General features: G+C 37.6%; 1 protein-coding gene across 18 annotated transcripts in view; it reads left to right on the top strand.

The window, feature by feature from the left end:
• Positions 1–462: 462 nt before the first annotated feature.
• Positions 463–21178, top strand: part of GULP1 (GULP PTB domain containing engulfment adaptor 1) — a 288807-nt gene continuing 268091 nt past the window's right edge. For 6 of the 18 annotated variants that reach the window (XM_037744480.1, XM_037744474.1, XM_037744477.1 and 3 more), the window contains exon 1: positions 539–964. The gene's annotated coding sequence lies outside the window, so the exon portion shown is untranslated. Of the gene's footprint in view, positions 1018–1230; positions 1300–1623; positions 1908–2625; positions 3194–21178 lie in introns of those variants that run through there. The other 12 variants (XM_017545039.2, XM_017545022.2, XM_017545038.2 and 9 more) reach the window with 10 other exon arrangements.

Genomic DNA, 21178 nt, shown 5'->3' with positions numbered 1-21178 from the left:
TTAATTCCGAGGTAAACATCTGAATGGAGCAAATGAGTATGATCTGGGGGTTGTGGCAATTTTCAAGTGTGTGTCTGTTTAAAGGCATGACAAAGTCCGGAGATTAAGGCCGACTTAAAAAACAAATGAGGACAAACCAGTCTGCTGAGATGCGGCCAGAGCAGCAGCAACCGTGTCTGCTTTCTTGATAAAGGCTGTGAAGAAGGCACGTTTTACTCATATTCGTGTATTTCTTTTGACATACTCCCCCTCTATGAAGCCTCAGAGGTGTTTTAAAAATTGTGTTAGGAAACATGCAGAGATAAGAAAACGCAAATGATCCTGGTCTAGTGTCTCAGGGAGAAGGCTGGAAAGGAAACGCGGTGCGAGTGGGGTGGGGGCAGGGGCCTGTGGTTTTGCTTCTGTCGAGGCTAAGGACAGGGTAAGGTAGGGCCCCTCCTTCTGCAGATGGGTTTCTCTCTCATTCCATCCTCTCCCCACCTCCGGTTCCGCGTGCACGCGCGGGATATCCCAGTGGGCCCACAGATAACGACCATCAGAGATTAAAGGAGGAAAGTCAGCGAGCTTAAACACAGGCGTCCCGTGTGGAAGTGTCCAAGGAGACCGCCAGAAGTGCGCAAGCCGGAGTCTGCGAGAGTTTCCTTCTCACCGAGAGGGGGAGCCCCTCGTTCCCAGCCGGGAGCGACCCGGAGTCCCGAGCCCCTCGTCCCAGCCGCCGCCAGCGCCAGTTTTGGATTCAGCGGATTAGGAAGAGGAGGGAGGGACGGGGGAGAGGGCGCGAAGAGGGAGGGGACCGAGGCTGGAGGGTCCCGAGTCCAGCGCCGTGTTGACGTAGAGAAACTTTCCCTCTCGGCCACGGAGACGGCTCCCCGGCCGTGCTGGAGCGGAGATCGCCGGGCTCGGAGGACCCGGCAGCTCTCCACGCCCCTGCCCGAAGCCTGACCCGACTGCATCTCTCAGTGAGGTACGGAGATTTATCTGGGCTCTTCTCTGGCTGCGAGCCCAGACTCCCTCCAGGTAGCGTGGAATCGCTTAGAAACTGACACCCAGAGGGGCGGCGGGGGTGGACAGCTCCGGCCCCCAGTGCCCGGGAAGGACGGCGCGGGGCTGCGCGTAGCCGCTTCCCGGCAGGTTGTAAAAAATTAGGACAGCTAAAGGCGCAGGGAGTCGTCCGACACGAAAGGAGGCTAAGACCTGTTGACGCCTGCTATGGCAGCGCTTGAGGAATGACGCGGGAGGCCGGCGAGGTCGGGGACGCAGCGGTCTCCCTGCTCCAAGAAGCCTCCTTAGCCTTTTGTGGTAACTTTGGTCCGCTGGCGGGGGCCGGTGGGCAGGAGCTGAGGGAGGCGGTGGGGCAACCGTGGATCAGTCCGGCCGAGGGCGCGTGGATCAGCCTGAGCTGAGCAGGCGAGTCACCGCCGGGTCACAGCGAGGCGACCCAGGAGCGAACTTCCAGGGCAGCCTCCCTTTTGTTGGCTCTGAGGGAGAATGGGGGCATGGGGGCTGGGAGGCGCGAAGCTCTGAGGCCCGGCCGCGGATACTTTAAAGCTCAGAGCTGGGAGGGCCCAAAGGAAGGGGCGGCGTCCACATGGTTACCCTTTTGCTGCGCGGGTCAAGTAGCTGCTTCTGGAGGGCGCAAGGCGCGGCGGGGGTGATGAGCTCTTGGGCTCTCGCTCCTGCTGCTGAATACGCTTGGCCGGGTTCACCTTTTCCGTGGCCTCACTCACTACACGGACCAGAATCCAGAGCTGTCAGTTCTCTATTCTGCGGCTCCCGCGGCTGCCGCGCTGACTTCCCCGTGTGCGGGAGGGAACTCTGGGCAGGCTGGTTTTCTTGGAATGTGTTTACGATGTTGAATGGGACTTGAACAGGAAGCTGGACGCTGCAGCTGGAACTAGCGTGCCAAGGTAGAGTAAGGAAGACTTAGCTAGTGTTGGACTTGGCGGGTCCACTTGGTACGCTGGGCAAAATCCAAGTGAGCGAGAGCTGGCAGTCAAGGTACCCCTCCCTAGGTCCTCGTAGTTTTTCCCAGCTGAGCTCATCTTACTCTCATTTGCAATCACACATTTTACATGCACTATTTCAATCTGCAACTTTGACAAAGCATAATGCAATAAATTAGGAAGGATTTAATATATTTATTTTGTGCCTGCTTTTAAAATATGTTACACCAACATTTGAGAATTAAAAGTTATGGAGAATGTAAACGTCATGACTCTGCTTGTTAATATCCAGGACTAGCAGGAGACCACAGTACTGGTGATTTTGTGTCTGTATTATGAAATGGGTGATTAGGTGCTAAAGTAAAGGAGATTATTAGACAGAGTGAATGTGAGGAATTAGAAAACTTTGAGAGGAATTGGAAATTTTTCAGATTTGCAAATTGCTTCCTTTCTCTGCCAGTCTTTCCCCTTTCCCCAATGTGAACAAGTAGCCTTGCTAGAAAACACACCAATTGGGAGAGTGCAGTCTCTGGTGACTACAAGCCTTGCTGAAAACAGCCCACAGGCTACGGTACTGCCCCACTGCATAATTAAAGGTCTCCTTGAGCTGTCCAGGAGTGTTTTCCAAGTTTTTACGACTGACAAGGAAAAAAAAGAGAGGAACCTGGCCGGCAGCCAAACTAGACTGAGCTCAGTAGCCAGGCTTGAAAGAGACTGGGGAAGTTGCAGGGGATAATTGGAAAGGGGCTGTCGGTTGTACTTGGGTTTAAACAAGAGGTTTCTTTTGCAATGAGAATTTTTAGGTGGCTAAGATCAGTCTTCTTGGAAAAAAAAAAAAAAATAAACTAAGCATAGAGTGCAGTTGGATATGACCGAGGAGATTACACAAAGAGCTCCAGGAGCAAAGTCTGAACTTTCCTTATCAGTGTTGCAGTGGAATACTTGGGGGCCTGATGCTGATTGTGCTGATCATACTTTCCAAATGCCCACACTTTGTTGCTATTAGGAGGTTTGCTGCAACTTCAATTCCTTGACTTTGGCCTTACTTTGTTTTCATAGCAGCAGGAATTGAAGACTTCGGGGTTTGAGCAGATGGTTTCTACCTAAATTGAATAATTCAATTAGGTATTCTCAAATAGCACTGATTTGGGTCATGGAATTAAAGTAGAAAACGTATCCACCATGACTTCTTTGTGTTTGTCAAAAGTGATCCTGATAAACAGATCTTGGTCTTTCATGTGAAGTAGAAAGTGAGATGATCTTAGTATTTCACACATTTGCCCAGTATTTAAGACTTTACTGCTTCCTAATTCCAGACCAGCAGGGAACTCAAAGCCTTAACTGCAATTCAGACTCTTCTTTATGTATTGAAGTTGTTTATGTTTCATCTCTCTCTCTCTCTCTCTTTTTTTTTTTTTTCTAAGAGGTTTGCTGTAGATTTACTATTGTGGGCTTAGGGGATAAGTGGTTAAAAAAAAGTACTAACGTGGTTTATATTTCCTCTCTATTTATGAGTTTGAGGTTGTGAATATCAGCCTGCTCTCTGAGACTCACTTTGTGAATCACCCTTAGCCAAGTGTTTTCCCTATGATTTCGGTTTTTCCACTTGCGAAGTAAAGAAACTTTCCTTTACATAATTACAGTATTATTGTGAGAATTAAAGAGAAGAAATAATGTTAATAGGCTTTTCGACATAAAGGTTATAGGGTTTCTGACTCATCTGACTCAGTTGAGTTTATGGGAATAAAATAGGAATACTTCTATGTTGAATACTCATGGAATAATGACATAGCTGGATCTAACTTATAAAAAATACTTTTACATTTTAATCATAGCTTTAATCATAAATTTTAATTTTTGAGGATATTGGGAAGATTTTGTTATGGTTAAGGCTGAGTCATTTTCTCAAACAGAAGAGAACAATTAGCAAATTCCTGTATTTTTATTTCGGTTTATATTTATACACAAGACCAGTTATTTTTAAAGTCCAGCTTAATTTTACCTTTATGAGAAGTTGCCAAATATATTCACAGAAATTGGCTCCCTTCTCAGAAATAATACTTGAGAGGCTGAAATATATTTATGGCATACATACAGACTTTTTTTTCTCAATGGCCACAAAAATTTCCTTAAGAATTTGGAGGATAGATTTTGGAGCCATTCATTAATAGATCAAACCAATGTTTGTTACATGCATGTTATGCATCATCAGTCCTGTATTCCAATCAGCACTGAGCTTCTCAGCTTTGTGATTTCTCTGTGCATGTTATTTTACTTCTTAAATATTTACCAACATATCATTTATCCTCTATATTTTGTCTATAATTTGTGAACCTGTTAATTTTTGATTCATGTAAAATCATTGTGAAATATTTAGTTTTTAGTTTGACATGTCAATTAGTAACATATACCAACTACTTTTATGGTTCATTGTGCTACAGTCATGGATGTTTAACTTACCCCTTTTTCAGGTGAGCAGGCCAATTTATTAGAGAAAAGAGAATAAGTATAGATAAATTGTTTATGGGATAAAATTTTTGCTAAAATACCTGTCATACTTTTTATTTTTAGACTTTATATTATCATTAATGGTGAATCTGTAAAAAAGCACAAGTAAATGGGATACATATGGGTTGAATTTATAGTGAAACTTATACTATTGGTATCCTTGAACAAGTGGCTGTTCAAGGATATATTAGGGTAATTTTAATATAAAATATCAATTTTTACCTTTCATTTTAAATTAGAAATCCTTAAAATCCTTATTGCCATTGATGAATGGTAGGTGATGTTAATTTACATTTTACTTAGCAGAGTGATGTGTTTGTGATTCAATCCACAGTATTCCAATTTGTTTTCTAAAACCTCTAAAGAATTAAAAAAAAATATTTCAGTTTAATAATGAATTCAAAGATAGTTACAGAAGCTAACTGCATGACTGCTATGAGCCCTGGTTCCTAAACGTTTTAGAGGCTGGTGGATCTAATAGTGTTTGCCTTAATGCATTTAGAGATCAGGAAACTTAAGCTTTTTCCTATAGGAGCCTAAAATATTTTCAGATTGGAAGAGGAAAAAATGGTATAAACTTTGAATGGAGAAATTGCTTCACTTTCAAATGCTGGAGATATGAAATTGAAATCAGGTCTTTATTTTTAAAGAGAATGGCTACAAGTCATTGTTACAGAGTAAGACTTAGAAAACAATGTTTGTACTGTTTTCAGGCCCTGCCATTTTCTAGTTTTTTGTTAGTTTTATGCTTAGGAAATCTTTTCAGCCACTCTAATGATGCTTACCATGTGTGATTATTTTTCATCAGAGGAGAGTTAATTGATTTAAATATTGTGTGGGACAATAAGCGTCAATTTTCTATTTCCACTGAAATGATATAGTTATGAAATTAGTTTTGTCATTCAATATTATATACTTAAGAATAGTTTTGAAAAGGCTGCTCTAATTTGCTCATATAATATGAATAAGTGAGTTAACTTCTATAAAAATTGTGATTTTTCTGTATATTTTTTGCTAAATTACAAAGATTAATATGTCTTTTTAGGAGTTTTGACTAACCTTGTATGTATTTTCTAGGATGCAACTAAGAGAGTGCATCTAGATATCAATACTTGCCTTTATATCATGTTTTTCTTTTTTGCTATTAACATTATATAAATGTACTTATACATCAGCTGTATCACATGCCTCCTGATAAAGTTCAGAGTAGGTCTTAGAAACTGCCATGTTTTAAGGGGCTACTTTCTCTGTCTCTCCCTTTGTCTCTGTGGTTCTCTCTCTTTGTCTCTCCCTCTCTGTTTCTTTCTTTCTATGTGTGCATATTTATGATACATATTATTCTTTGATGCTTCTCTATTTGTGCTACGGTTTTTCTGTAGGGAAAAATAGCTTCAGTTAATTGATATTTTTGAGCCAAGTTTTAACAATTAATTAAAAATATTTCCCAGATAAGTATTGCTAGAAATCCGTTTTTTTCTTTTTCCAAATTCTAAAAGTGTCTTTAGACTTTTATTTGTACCTCTAAAAGAGAAGAGAAAAATAGTGGGCAAGATCAAGATCTTCCATCTACATTCTTGGTTGTTGGCTCTAATGATGACATACTCAGGGAAGCCTTTTCTATTCTTCTTAAGTAGAACACAAGCACATGTGCAGTTAACTACTGTAAGAAAGTAAATTCACTACTTAGAAGTTAGATACTATTGATCAGTTTATAAGATATTGTGAAGTGAGAATTTTAGACAAATACAGAGTTTTCCTGGCATGGTACAGCTTTTTCTTAATATTAGATATTACAGTTGATCCGTTTCCTGAAACTTCATCCACCAGTCCTCCAGGAACATCAAGGATCTTAAACTTTGCCAGAACTACAAAGGCAAAGTTTATGATCCTTGAAGTTCCTGGGGGAAGCGTGGATGATTATCTTTATTTCTATAAGAGAGTAAACTGAAAACTGTGGGCTAAGTCTTCCAATCTACTCTCTTATAGAAATAAAGATAATAATTTAAAAGCATACATAATCTACTAACTGAATCATTAATGATTTGCCTGTTTAGAGCAGTATAATATTTCAGGAGATGATAACTATTATTCTCATTTGCTTTGTATTTAAATGAAATATCAATTTTAAATATAATTTTAGCAAAAAAAAAAAAAAACCAGAACATTTGTGGTATGTTAGTAAACCTGCATATTTGGGGTAAAAAATTGAAATAAGAGAATACATGTGATTTTAGCTTCTCAGTTTTTCTCATAGCCATTTATAATCATCAAGAGATACCATGTTTTAAGTAAAATTTTAATAGCAAATAGGTTCATTTATCCAGATTTCAACCTAGGTGAGTTAAAACAGGGTTATAAGTACTAATCAGAGTTTTTTTTAAGATGTCTTTAAAGGTCAAAGTACATGTTATGCTCTGTAATTTATTTTATTTTTGTCTGTTTTGAGGAACTGTGTAGTAATAAAGGACTTTGGTTGATAATCAAACTTTCCTTCTACTTCCTTGATGATCTGTGTGATTACAGTCATAAAGATGTCCAACAACATAAATGCTGATCTTTATTGGTAGTACAAATAAATACAGAGAGAGTTTGGCTTATTAGAAAGAACAATTGCATAACTGAATTAATTTCAAAGCAATTTATCTCTCTGCTGAATAATTAAATATAATTAGAGGATGTTTATGGAGTGTAGTCTTTCAGAATACAGCTTGAGAGAATTTTTAAGAAGTCACATTTGAGTAAACAAATTTTATTTGAAATGATATAAATGCCATCTGAAATGGTGAAAGCCTATTTGTATTTTGGATTTATAAAATAGCATTGTTTTAGAATAAGAATGGCTACTGCTTTGTAGTTTTATGAATTATTATTTCTGTTTCAATGTATCACCATGACAATATATAGGAGAAAAGCCTTTAAACTTCTTAACAGCAAATCGATAAGAGCTCTCATATTGCTAATATCTTTAATCCTTTTAAAGGAAGAACTACTACTAAATTTGTAAAAATCTGAGTTATCATAGGTTTAGTTGATTATATTAATCAGACTAGGAAATTCATGATTAATTTGGAAAAATGAAATTTCCTAGAGTAGCACAGATATGAGGTTTTAGAGAACAACATTTTAGACTTGGGGTAATGAGTCTTTCATTGGGACTTCCTTATTCAATGAGATTTCTTCTTTATTCAATGATTTTTCTATCCACTTATAAACATTTGAAATCTTTCTCCCCTTCTCATTCTGGGAAATGTAACTATATTTAAATTGTGAATCTGCAAATAAAGAGATTCTGATATGATACAGTTGAATTTAATAAATATTTATCAAATAATACTTGTTCTTTTTGTAGTTGTATCATTAGTAGGTGACAGAGACCTACTCTGGTTAACTTGAATAGAGCTTGGTATTTCTATATAATTCTGAGGTACAGTGGAGAGGATGTTGAGGAAGGAGGAGTAGGGAAGAGGGGTATTCACCAGTGTGAAAGGAAGCAGTGTATGGAAAGAATGTGTAGAGGTGATTCTTAGACCAAGTCACAGAGAATGAGGATGAGTTGGGCAGGCATTGAAGAGGGACAGTTCCAGTCAGAGCAGGTGGGAAAGGCAAGAAGGCATGAAGCCATGAAAATGGGTTAGGAGAACTACTTGTGGAATTTACAACTATGGTGATGTTCTGTCTTTATGTCTCCATGTTCATGAAATAATCATCAGTAATTACATATAGGAGTTTTAGCTGCATTATTAGTTTTAGCTGAAGAATTTTAGCTAGCTTATCTTGCAAAGCGCCCATCTCTCCAGACCTGATTAGCATGTAATTGCAATTAAAAAGAGTAGGGTGTATCTCAATTTCATATTGATATTTAATTTCAGAATATGCAAATTAAAAATATAGTTTATCTTTTTCACAGCGTTAACTATATTGGGAGGAGCTATGATTTGACTGGGCATCTAGTCTTATAGTATTTGTTTATTTTTCATATATAAAGAACAGATATGTTACATAGTTATCTCCTATTTGATAATAAATAACTGTGCCAGTATTAACAGTTTTTATGAATAATATTAAAAAATATTTTTTCCTGTACATACAAAAACTTGATAGTTTTCTATGCATCATTGACTTAAGATTATATATTTGGTTATATGGTATGGATTACTTACCATTTTTGATAAAAAATTCAAATGTGTGCTTAGAAGTTTGGAAAACGAATTAGAATATACACAAGTATAACAAATTACTATCTCATGAAGGAGACCTATAATTAAAACATATGTAACATATTCCCTATATTCCCTTTCTTCTTTTTGCTTGGCTTGACCATTCTGTGAGATATATTTATTTTAAAATTAGTTTCTTATTGGTGTTTGATTTATTTGAAACTAATAATTCAACTTTATTTTTGAAATATATGACAAGAACAGCCTGTTTACACTTGTTAATTTTAAATAATAAATATATAGAACTTCACATTTATAAATCAATTTAGTGGGTCTGGACCACTTTGAAGTTCCAGGGATGGGTCTAAGGTTTTGTATTTGAAAATTGACAATACCTTCAAGATCACAATAAGAAATAACTGTCTTTTGTGGTCGGGCACAGTGGCTCAAGCCTGCAATCCCAGCACTTGTGGTGGCCAAGGTGGGTGGATCACTTGAGGTCAGGAGTTTGAGACCAGCTTGACCAACATGGTGAAACACTGTCTCTTAAAAAAAAAAAAAGAAAGAAATAACTGTCTTTCAGTCTCTTGCTGGCTTTTGGCTCTACTTTGTGTCTTCTGTAATGACAAGCTTCAAGCACCACTGACACTTAATTTGCTTCCCTCTCCTGTTGAGCCTTCACGTTCCTGCATGTATTTGTTTGTTTGTTTGTTTATTTATTTTAGAGACTGGGTCTCACTCTGTCACCCAGCCCGGAGTGCACTGGTGCAATCATAGCCCACTGCAGCCTCAAACTCCTGGGCTCAAGTGATCCTCCCACTTCAGCTTCCCAAGTAGCTGGAACTATAGGTGTGTGCCAACATGAATGGCTAATTTTTAAATTTTTACAATTCCTTGTAGAGACAGGTTCTCACTGTGTCACCCAGGCTGGTCTAGAACTCCTGGGCTTAAACAGCCCTCTGGCTTGGACCTCCCAATGTACTAGGATAACAGGTATGAGCACTGCACCTGGCTCCAGGTTTTCTTTTAATGAGGCTTAATGACATTGGCTTAAACCAGGTGTGATTCTTTACCTGACGTTAACTCTTCTTTCCATTTCTTGCATTTCCATTTGTAAGAACCATGTTTTCACTTTTCAGAGCTATATCACCTTCCTCGTACTGTGGCATACATTGTTGATTGTCCACTAAAATCTGTTTCTTCTTATTATTTTCTCTGGTATCATTCAAATGTCCACTCTTTTCCACATAACTTAGGGGAAGTCGATCTAACTCCTAATTCAAGGGAATTTTAGATTAGTTTCAGCTAAAAATCTTGGTGTATCTATGTCCCTTGGCAATGATTGTCCCTCGTCCCAGTTATAGTCATCTACCACATGTCAGGTGAAATGGGAGGACTAGGGGGACATGGGTAGAAATGATTTCTTTCCACTTAGCAAGGGAACTTTGGATGAGAAAGCATATGTTGGCTTTCAATATTTGTCCTGTCTGGAATAGATGCTTCAAATTGCTACAGGGATCATTTTTTTGTCACAAGGAGATTCAGCTTGAGGACAAAACAAATGCTTTAAAGATGGCAGAAAAAATGTAAATAACTTGGGTACTTGAAGGAATCATTGGGTTCTTGACTCCCTATTATATTTCTCTGTGAAATAATGAATTTCTTTCTTTTTCAAACCAACTTGAATAGAATATTTGGCTACTTAAAATAGTATCCTAATTATAGCCATTATTAAATGGTATCTTAATTTCATAAATAAAAGTTTTAGAAGTGGTAATTTAGATTATTGAGGAAATTTTATAGACTACTTGGGTTTTGTAAATTTTAGATATGGTCAGTGCTATTAGTCTATAAAAACATATTATTCAAATCACCATGTATTAAGTTTTTTATATAGTAGATATATCAATCTTATTAACTATATTTATTTTAAAATGAATAAATTAAGCAGATGGTAGAGGCTAGCAAAATTGGGAATAATCTAACATGTTCAGACAATAGAGAACTAAATTTAAAAAATTTTGAAATATAAATTGATAGTCTAGTCAGTTCACAAAATTATACCTCTGTTTATTGGTTGCGTGGTATCTTTAGTTTATTGGAAATATTAAATGTACATAAAGAAACATTAAAGCAATTTCAGTTTCTGTCTGAGTAATTTAAAACTTATAGTGTGATGTTAAGACTAATTTATAACTATTTAAATATAAAAGATAAAGCTGATAAAAGTAAAATTAAATGGTAAACTATAGTTCCACTAACAGAGGTATTAAAAAAATAGACATATAGTAAACTTTTAATTAAGAGCCAGTGACAAAGATTTTCTCTTTGACCAAATCCTGCTCAGGCTCTTGTGTGTCCACTTCTCAACCAGGCCTTGACTTTTGGGCTTCTGTGTTCTAATCTGCATTGCCAAATTTAGCAAGAATCCTGCTAAGTAAGTTTGGCCATCCTGAATATTTGATCACTCTATATCTAACCAACGTCCTCACCCTCCACCATTTCCCACATGATATCTGATCACCCTAACCTTGATTTAGCAAGAATCCTGACCAGTAATTTTTTTTCCCACTGTCTTACATCCTGCGATTTGGCTACAAATTCCTACTTTTTCTTGTAGTATTTGAAGTTGAGCCTTATTTTTCTTACTTGCTGCAAAACCCCATTGCAGTGGCCTCTACACCTATTGTGATGGTCCTGAATAAAGGTCACCTTCCTGTTCTTTAACAGTACCATGAATCATTTTTTTTTTCAGCACTAGTTTTATAAAACTCTAGTTCACTGGAACCATTAGCAATTTAATCTTTTTCCTCCACCAGGTTCTTGACCTGACCTAGCCTTTACAATGACTTAGTAATGTGCTTATTAGTTTTTGTAAAGTGCTCTAAGTAGGGAGATATATACTTCTTTGTCTTTTTGCTCTGAAGATGGTAGGAATAACCCAAATCTGAGGATTGCCAAGAGCAGGGATCAAATATATTTTAGAGTATTATTGCTTGCTTCAGCTGAAGTAGTTAACCAAGTAGTTTAAGCTGGAGGTGGAGGCAAACAGAACCAGGACTAACCTAATCTGCTGAAAGAATAGGCAAAGAATGGGCAAGTTTGTTGGGAATGAGGGAATGTGAGAAATAAAAAGCTATAGGTTGTGTAGATGGTGCATTTAAAGAGCAGTTGGTGAAACTGTTGGTGGGAATGTTACAGATGCTGAAAACCTGTGGTAAAGCTGTGTGGCAACCGGGTAATTGGGCAAGACTGAGAAAGGCTAATGTATTTGAATTGGTATCAGTGAGGATGTTAAAAGCATGGAGATTGGATTGGAAGGAAACATAGCCAATAACAGGAATATCTAAGTAAAGTGGTAAAGACATTAGAGAAGCAGTTATTGATGGCCACATTTGAAGTAACAAGATCTCCTTACCTTACTGTGATTGACTTGTGCATATTAGCTTTTTTGCATAAGAATGCAATAAACATGCTTGAGATGCTTTCTTTATGAGATCATGACCTTCATTCCTGGCAACTAAGGAAGTCACCACACTTGGAAAGCTAAGCAAGAGAGACCAGAGAATACAAAGTGCTGCAATTCTCAGAGGATTACTGTTCTTTTAGAAATTATTTAGAGATTGTCCTGGGACCTCCCTTTGCCCTTACAGAATAGGAGTGCTTTCTGGTGACCTTTTCTTATTTTATAAGGAAGCCACATTCTTGTGGGTTTTTGAATGGGAATAAATGCTGCTTGGTATGGAAATTATCATAAGGAACTCTGCTTATGGAAGGATTTGGAAACTATAGTAAAAAATATAACTTGGCTCACAGCAGATATAAAACGAGGGAGAGGATGTATATCTAGATAATTCAATTTCCAACTCCCACTTATGATGAAATAATCAGATAAAGTAAAAATAGCACCCCTCCTTGATTTGTCTCTCTGTCTATTAAGATCCTCATAGCATCTGCACCCTTTCCTTAATCTATTTTCTTATACGTATGAGTTCACACCAAAAAGGATTCTTTTGAACAAGAGAGTAAAGATGACAAGAATAGCATTTACAGAGTGCTATGTCCTAAGAATCATGCTAAATGTATTTTACAGTCTGCAAATGATAAAGAAACTTGTCTAAGTCTCCACAGCCAGTGAACAGTGGAACCAGGACAACTGGTAAGATAGGCAATGATGCATCTCAACCACCATACTAGCTGAAAAAGTGGCTGTTGAATAAGAACTGGACAATTAGGCCAGCTTTGGTAATTCTCGTTACAAGTGAGAATGTAACACCTTTGAATTATGTGAATTCCTAGATTCCTGGCAGATGCTTGATTCCTTCTTTTTTGTCCCTCTAATGGCACAATGAGCTACTTATTTTCTACTCTTAGGAGTAGCTACTTGTATCTCCTATGTGATAAGATGTTTGTTCATTTTATCATCTTCAGTTAGATAAATCATAAAAATTAATCCATTGTTTAAGGAAAAGCTCTCAAACTGTTTTTCCTCTGCTCTCATACAACAACAACCAACACAGAAGACTTCTGTGACCAAATATGTGGAGGTTTTTTTCTCTATCAGTAAACAGTGGAAAACAAATGAGTGTCCTCAGATTTGATTCTGACATTATCTATCTGGAGATAATGTCAGATCCCACAGGTTGAGGGCTTATTATGCAAGACAGCCCCTCAATTCCCTCCAACACTTGTTGGAAGTCTGGGCTGCTGAAACTTCTGACCGACTGACTTCAAGCTGGGGTTCTCATGATCCCCTCTTTGGATTTGATTAATTTGCTGAAATAGCTCACAGAACTCAAGGAAACACTTACTTACGTTTACCAGTTTATTATAAAGGGTAATAGAAAGGATGCAGATGAAGAGACACATAGGGCAAGGTATGGGGACTTACATACCTTCCCTTGGCGGGCCACCCTCTAAGAACCTTTACATGTTTGACTATCCAGAAGGATGCTCTCTGAACCGTTTTTGGGTTTTAATGAAGGCTTCATTACATAGGCATAATTGATAACCAACTGTGTAGAAATGTGATTGGACAAAGCATATGATCTAAACCCAGAAAGGCCTGTCTGTTCAGACTTTACTTGGCTTCTCTGTGTAGCATTCCTTCCTTTAAGGGCATGGGGGAAGACTCTCTCTGTAATGAGTGTTTTGATCCACAACCAGATTAGAGTCCTGCTTGGACAGGTAAAAGGAGGACAAGAGGTCAGAAAGGTTTCCCGAGGCCTAAAGTGCCCCAGTATTATCACAAGGACTATGGGAGTTGGGAGCCAAGAACTGTGAATGAAAAACAATGTATATATCATGACACCACACCCATTGACAGCGTTTTATCTGCATATTGCCTTGACTTTTGCCTGATTTGATTTGTCAGCATAGTTAAAATGTTAGGTGGGATAGTCTGACTTCTTTTCTTAAACATTTATTAAAATTTATTTTTGAGACAGAGTCTCATTCTTTGCCCAGGCTAGAGTGTGGTGGCATGATCTCGGCTCACTGCTACCTCTGCCTCTTGGCTTCAGGTGATTCTCCTGCTTCTGCCTCCCAAGTAGCTGGGATTACAGACACTTGCCACCATGCCTGGCTAATTTTTGTATTTTTAGTAGAGACGGGGTTTTACCATGTTGGCCAGGCTGGTCTCGCATTCCTTACCTCAATGATCTGCCCGACTCAGCCTCTCAACGTGCTGGGATTATAAGTATGAGCCACCATGCCTGGACTGATTTCTTTTTAATCCCATTTTTCCTCCTTGGTTTTGACAAATGATAAGTTTGGATAAATAAATCCTAAGATGTAAAATACTAATATCAATAGTTTTGAATCGTTCAACATATACTTTTCACTTACGTATTTGACAACATTTTTCTTCACTCAGAAGATGGACAAGACAACCTCAGAGAACATTTCAGCTTTAACTTTAAATAGTTGTTTTTTTTAAAAAGAAAAACCTAAAACCAATTTCTTAATCAAAATACCATATTCAAAGTTGTCCTAATTTTAACAGTTGATTTTGTCATTTTGTCTTCCTGTTGCTGGGATATTAGAAAAAGGTTCTCTTGGCAGGGGATTTGACAGTCCAGTTGTGAGGGAAGGCTTCTTGGTTGAAAGTAATGAGAGTGTGCAGAGAGTGGTTCAATTGTGTAAGCAGGAGGAGAGAATGTATGGTTTAGCTACAGAATAGGAGACTGAAAATAGAGCTAGAGAAAGAAAAGAGCTAGGGTAGAAAGAAAAGAGGAGCTAAAATTGCTGGAGATGAAGCCAGTGAGGCAGGGAGTCATCTTGTCAGACTTTACAATCCGATGTTTGTACTTCATTCTAACGGCAATTCAAAACCATTTAATAAAGGTTATAATGGCGTTGGGATTGGCCAGGCTTGATGGCTCACACCTGTAATCTCAGCACTCTTGGAGGTTGAGGTGGGTAGGTTGTTTGAGCCCAGGAGTTCAAGACCAGCCTGGGAAACATGGTGAAACCACATCTCTACAAAAAACATGAAAAATAGTCTGGTATGGGGATGTGTACGTGTGATCCCAGCTACTCAGGAGGCTGAGGTGGGAGGACTGCTTGAGCCTGGGAGGTTGAGGCTGCAGTGAGCTGAGATCGCACCATTGCACTCCACTCTGGGCAACAGAGTGAGACCCTCTCTCAAAATAAACAAATAAGAAATTAAGCCATATTATCCTGAGATTCCAACTCAATATAAGAAAAAAGCTTCTGATACTGGATCAAGATTGATTATGCAATAATGATGCTCTGTTACTGAACCTTTTTGGAGAAAACCTGAGTAACTATGGGTCAGGGCTATTGTTGAAGAGTATCCCATCACTTGTCTGTAACTTGAGACGTTGAGTGAAAAGAAATTTTAAGTTCAACTTTGGTAATTGAAATTTAAACTGGGTGATCAATCTTGTGGAATAATATTTGTAAAGTAAGGGTGAGCCAATAATTGTGTGCTAAGTGGATGAAAGCTGCTGGGCTTCCTGCTTTTACTATGCAGACCTTCATTCATTCAGCGTAGTTTTTAAAGCTTATTTTTTTATGTGCCAACTACTGTGCTAGATTCCTCCAAAATATTCTTAATATTGGAGAAGTTTGGATTTATAAACTGAATCTGCCTTCTGCAAAGTGTACTTCCTCTGAAATCTTAAATTCATTGGAATCTGGCCTTCCACTTCATAAAGTCTGTTTTAAAGCAAAGTTGCCATATTTCAGTTACGATGAGACAATTTCAATCCTCTAGGAATATGTGGTATTAATTTCTGTGACTTCATTTACTCCTCAACTCTGTTACATTTCATAAGTGTTTATGTGCCTCTGTTAGAGTTCTGTGGCTGTGGGGAACAATTCAAGATTTTTAAGCAAAATAAAAGAAGGGAAAAAGAGGAAAAGAACATGATACACTTTGCACTTATAAAACCTCACAGCTTTGAGCAAGACAGAATGAAGAGGTATGAGAATAAAGTAATAGAAGCAATTGAGGAACTGTTAAAATAGTCTAGATTAGAGAAGATGAAGGCCTGAATTTAAGAAATATCAAGGAGGTTGAGGAAAAATGAATCGGGGTGATGTTTACAGGGTGATGTTTATGGGGTGATGTTTAATTTATAGAAATTGTTGGCTGATTGGATGTCAGCATACCACGAAGAAATAGAATCATGTGTAGATTGCAAGCTTGCTTGATTGACTAGATTGCAGGAAATTTACCAAGACAAGGAAATAAAGGACAAAGAATGTGATTGGAAGAAAAAAGTAAGAATTCCACTTTGTATTTTTGAGATTGAGGTGTTTTGGGGACATTCAGGGAGAGGTGCTCCATAGCGAGTTGGATATACCATTTGGAAGTAGGGGGAAATCCTGAGATGGAGATGGATTTCAGAGTACTCAGCCTGGAGATGATTGTTAATGGCACAAAATCATACCCTGAGAGCATTGATTATTGAGGGGAATCAGAAAACGAGAATCCAGTAATAGACACTGAGAAGAACATCTGAGCCCATAATTAAAATACCAGAGGGACATCTTAACTGTCATAGGAGGAAGCTAATAGAGATCTCAACTAGGATCATTTTAGAAGAGATAGAAAAGACTGACTTGAAAAATATTTTAATAGGGCTAATCTGCATTAAAGACCAAATCGTATCTAATATTTGTCAGATAGTTCTAGAAACGGTAGCTTAGCTGGCCAGGGATTTGTGCTCATTTTTGGGTTGCAGCTTTCCATGTCCATATAGTTCCATACCAGAAATTGGATAGAGATTTCAGAGGTCTGGCAAAATGAGTTTCAATCCTTGGTCAAAGGATAAAGAATTATGGGCTCCAACTCAAGGAATTATGCCTAATTCCTCTAATAACATTTCTGCAGCTGGTTTCCACAGAGACATTTTTTTTTTTTTTTTTTTTTGAGATGGAATCTTGGTCTGTCACCAGGCTGGAGTACAGTGGTATGATCTTAGCTCACTGCAACCTCCGCATCCTGGGTTCAAGCGATTCTCCTGCCTCAGTCTCCTGAGTACCTGGGACTACAGGCACGTGCCACATGCCCAGCTAATTTTTGTATTTTTCGTAGAGACGAGGTTTCACCATGTTGGCCATGATGGTCTCAATCTCTTGACCTCGTGATCAGCCCACCTCAGCCTCTCAAAATGCTGGGATTACAGGCGTGAGCCAGCACACATTGTGGAGTTATCTTTTCCTTTTTGTGACTTCATCTTGAGCTTTGCTGATTCTGACACCATTTTGAATTTCACCAATTATTTAAAAGAAATTGAGATACCTAGAAATAAATATGAGTAGATGTAGCCAACTTTAAGAAAATTGATTTTCTCAGTTACTGAAAATTATTTACTATAAAGTTATATTAATATTTAGAAAGCATTTTATGATAAACATTATAAACATGTTTAATATTTATATTTACATATTTATATGTCTAATATTGATATACATAATAAAATATAATTATTTAAATATAAATTTAATATTTATACGTATACAATTATACATATAAATGTACTATAATACTTAGAAGCATTATCTATTATATACACATTACATATTTATGATCTGTATTATATTAATACATATATACCTTGAATATAATTACTGCTAAACATTTCTTAAACTGGCTTTTTAACAACATAGTTCTGATGAAAAAATAAAGAATTCAGAGAAGTAGAGCATTAATATAGATTTCTAACTGTGCGTATAATGAGGTCTTTATAATTCAAAAACACCATATGCAGATTTGCTGTTGTCTTTCTGTTATGTTATGTCTCTTTATGTTTTTTTCTTTAAAATACCTAAGTACTTTAGAAAATACCTAAGGCTTTTTTCTTTTTAAATTTCTTCTAAAAAAATAAAACCCAGATACATGTGCAGAATGTGCAGGTTTGTTACATAGATGTATGTGTGCCATGGTGGTTAGCTACAACTGTTGACCCATCTTCTAAGTTCCCTCCCCTCATCCCCCACCCCTCAGTAGGCCCTGGTGTATGTTGTTTCCTTCTCTGTGTCCATGTGTTCTCATTGTTCAACTCCCACTTATGAGTGGGAACATGTGGTATTTGGTTTTCTGTTTCTGTGTTAGTTTGCTGAGGATGATGGCTGCCAGCTTCATCCATGTCCCTGCAAAGGACATGATCTCATTCCTTTTTATGGTGGCATAGTATTCGACAGTGTATATGTGCCATGTTTTCTTTATCCAGTCTGTCAGTGATGTGCAGTTGGGTTGGTTCCATGTCTTTGCTGTTGTAAGGCATGCTGTAATAAACATACATGTGCATGTGTCTTTATAATAGAGTGATTTATATTTCTTTGGGTATATACTCAGTAATGGAATTGCTGGGTCAAATAGTATTTCTGGTTCTAGATCCTTGAGGAATTGCCATACTGTCTTCTACAATTGTTGAAGTAATTTACATTCCCCAAAACTATAAAAGTGTTCCTATTTCTCCACAGCCTCGCCAGCATCTATTGTTCCCTGACTTTTTAATAATTGCCATTTTATGGGCGTGTGCATTTCTCTTGATAACCAGTGATGTTGAGCTTTTTTTCATATGTTTATTGACTGCATAAATGTCTTCTTTTGAGAGTGTCTGTTCATATCCTTTGCCCACTTTTTGATGGGGTTGTTTTTTTCTTGTAAAACTTAAGCTTCTTGTAAATTCTGGATATTAGACCTTTGTCAGATGGGCAGATTACATTAATATAGATTTTCCCATTCTGTAGGTTCCCTCTTCACTCTGATGATAGTTTCTTTTGCTGTGCAGAAGCTCTTTAGTTTAATTATCCCATTTGCCAATTTTGGCTTTTGTTGCAATTGCTTTTGGTGTTTTTGTCATGAAGTCTTTGCCCATGCCTATGCCCTTAATGGTATTGCCTAGGTTTTCTTCTAGGGTTTTTATGGTTTTGGGTTTTACATTTAAGCCTTTAATCCATCTTGAGTTAGTTTTTGTATCAGGTGTAAGGAAGGGTCTAGTTTCAGTTTTCTGCACATGGCTAGCCAGTTTTCCCAGTACCATTTACTGAATAGGAGATCCTTTCCCCATTGCTCGTTTTTGTCAGGTTTGTTGAAGATCAGATGGTTGTAGATTTGTGGGGTTATTTCTGTAGTCTCTGCTCTGTTCCATTGGTCTATATGTCTCTTTTGGTACCAGTACCATGCTGTTTTGGTTACTGTAACCTTATAGTATAGTTTGAAGTCCAGTAGTATGATGCCTCCAGCTTTGCTCCTTTTCCTTAGGATTGTCTTGGCAATATGGGGTCTTCTTTGATTTTATATGAAATTTAAAGTAGTTTTTTTCTAATTCTGTGAAGAATGTCAATGGTAGTTTGATGGGAATATCATTGAATCTGTAAATTACTTTGGGCAGTATGGTCATTTTCACAATATTGATTTTTCTATCCATGAGGATGGAATGTTTTTGCTTTTGTTTGCACTCTCTATTATTTCCTTCGGAATTGGTGTATAGTTCTCTGCAAAGAGGTCTTTCACATCCCTTGTTAGCTGTATTCCTAGGGAAATACCTAAGGCTTTTAATTTTTTTTCTTCTTTTAAATTTTCATAAAAAGGAAAATTTTAAATATGTCAAAATATATATAAAAGAATTATGAAGTAACAAAATAAGACTCCATTCTTGGATCTAGTGCTGACATGAACTGTTAGCACTGTTTGTAAGTTACTTTTAGTCATTTTTAGTTGTAGATTCTTTTGAGTTTTCTGTATTTTCTATATAGTTTTTGGTACCAGCTGGATTGCCTTCAAGTTACTTAATCTGTCTGTATAAAATGGGGGTCTGTTTGGTGAGAAAAAAATCTCTTCATAAAATTTCCTTAACAAAGTACCAGTAGTACAGTAGAGGAATTGTCTTTGACCTTAAGAAACATTTTTTAAAACTTGAAATGTCAAGGTCAGACTTTCTCCTGTGCAAATTTTTTTCTTTTAATTGTTCTCCTGTAAAGTGAAAAATAGAACCCATGTCCTAGTGTCCTAGATCTTTATCCTCCCCCTCTCCATCTTTCATGATTTAGTTTCTTGCATACTCAACAACCTCTGTCCTCCCACTTTCTCCTGTTCCCATAAGACTGTAAAATCTTTCCTCTAGTAAAACTTAACAGTTCTTAAAACACTTAATACCTTTGTAAATTTTTTTCGCTATCTAAAGTTTCTGTTTCACTTTTTTCCTTTTTTTTTTTTTTTTAGACAATGTATTATTTTGTTTTAACACTGCTGGTAAGACATACCTGAAACTGGAAACAAAAAGGTTTTAATTGGACTCACAGTTCCACATGGCTGGGGAGGCCTCAGAATCATGGCAGGAGGTGAAAGGCAATTAATACATGACAGCAGCAAGAAAAAATGAGAAAGATAAAAAAGTGGAGGAGAGAGATCCAAGATGGCTGATCACTAGCAGCTCGGGATTGTAGCTCCCAGTGAAAGCACAGAAAACGAGAGGACGCCACACTTTCAGTTGAATTTTTGTTGCTCACGCACCAGGAGATTCCCAGCGGAGGAGCCCCACGGGTCGCCAGTGTGACTCTTGTGGCCGGTGAGGTGGTTTTACCGCTCCCTTGGTGGGGTGGTTCTTGGTGCAGAGTCAGAAAAGCACTATCAATCATAACACCGCTGTTTTGGACGATGCAGTGGGTTGCTCAGATTTTAGCGCTGGGAATCAACAAGTTGGACGTCCACTCAGAAACCCAATTATAAAGACGATAATTATAAAGACCACAGATGGATAAATATATAAAGAAGGGAAGAAAACAGCCTAAAAAGGCTGATAATACCCAAAATCAGAACGCCTCTCCCTCTACAGGGGATCACAGTTCCTCATCAACAATGGAACAAGGCCTGATGGAGAATGAGTGTGTTACATTAATAGAAGCAGGCTTCAAAAGGTGGATGATAAGAAACTTCTGTGAATTAAAAGAACTTGTTCTAACCCAATGCAAAGAAACTAAGAACTTTGAAAAAAGGTTTGATGAAATGTTAACAAAAATACACAATTTAAAGAGGAATATAAATGAATTAATGGAGCCGAAAAACACAACATGAGAACTTTGCAAACTATG

This window comes from Cebus imitator, unplaced genomic scaffold, assembly GCF_001604975.1.
Source record: "Cebus imitator isolate Cc_AM_T3 unplaced genomic scaffold, Cebus_imitator-1.0 Scaffold176, whole genome shotgun sequence".
Classification (NCBI taxonomy): Eukaryota; Metazoa; Chordata; class Mammalia; order Primates; family Cebidae; genus Cebus; species Cebus imitator.
This window is presented reverse-complemented; position numbering and strand designations above follow the sequence as displayed.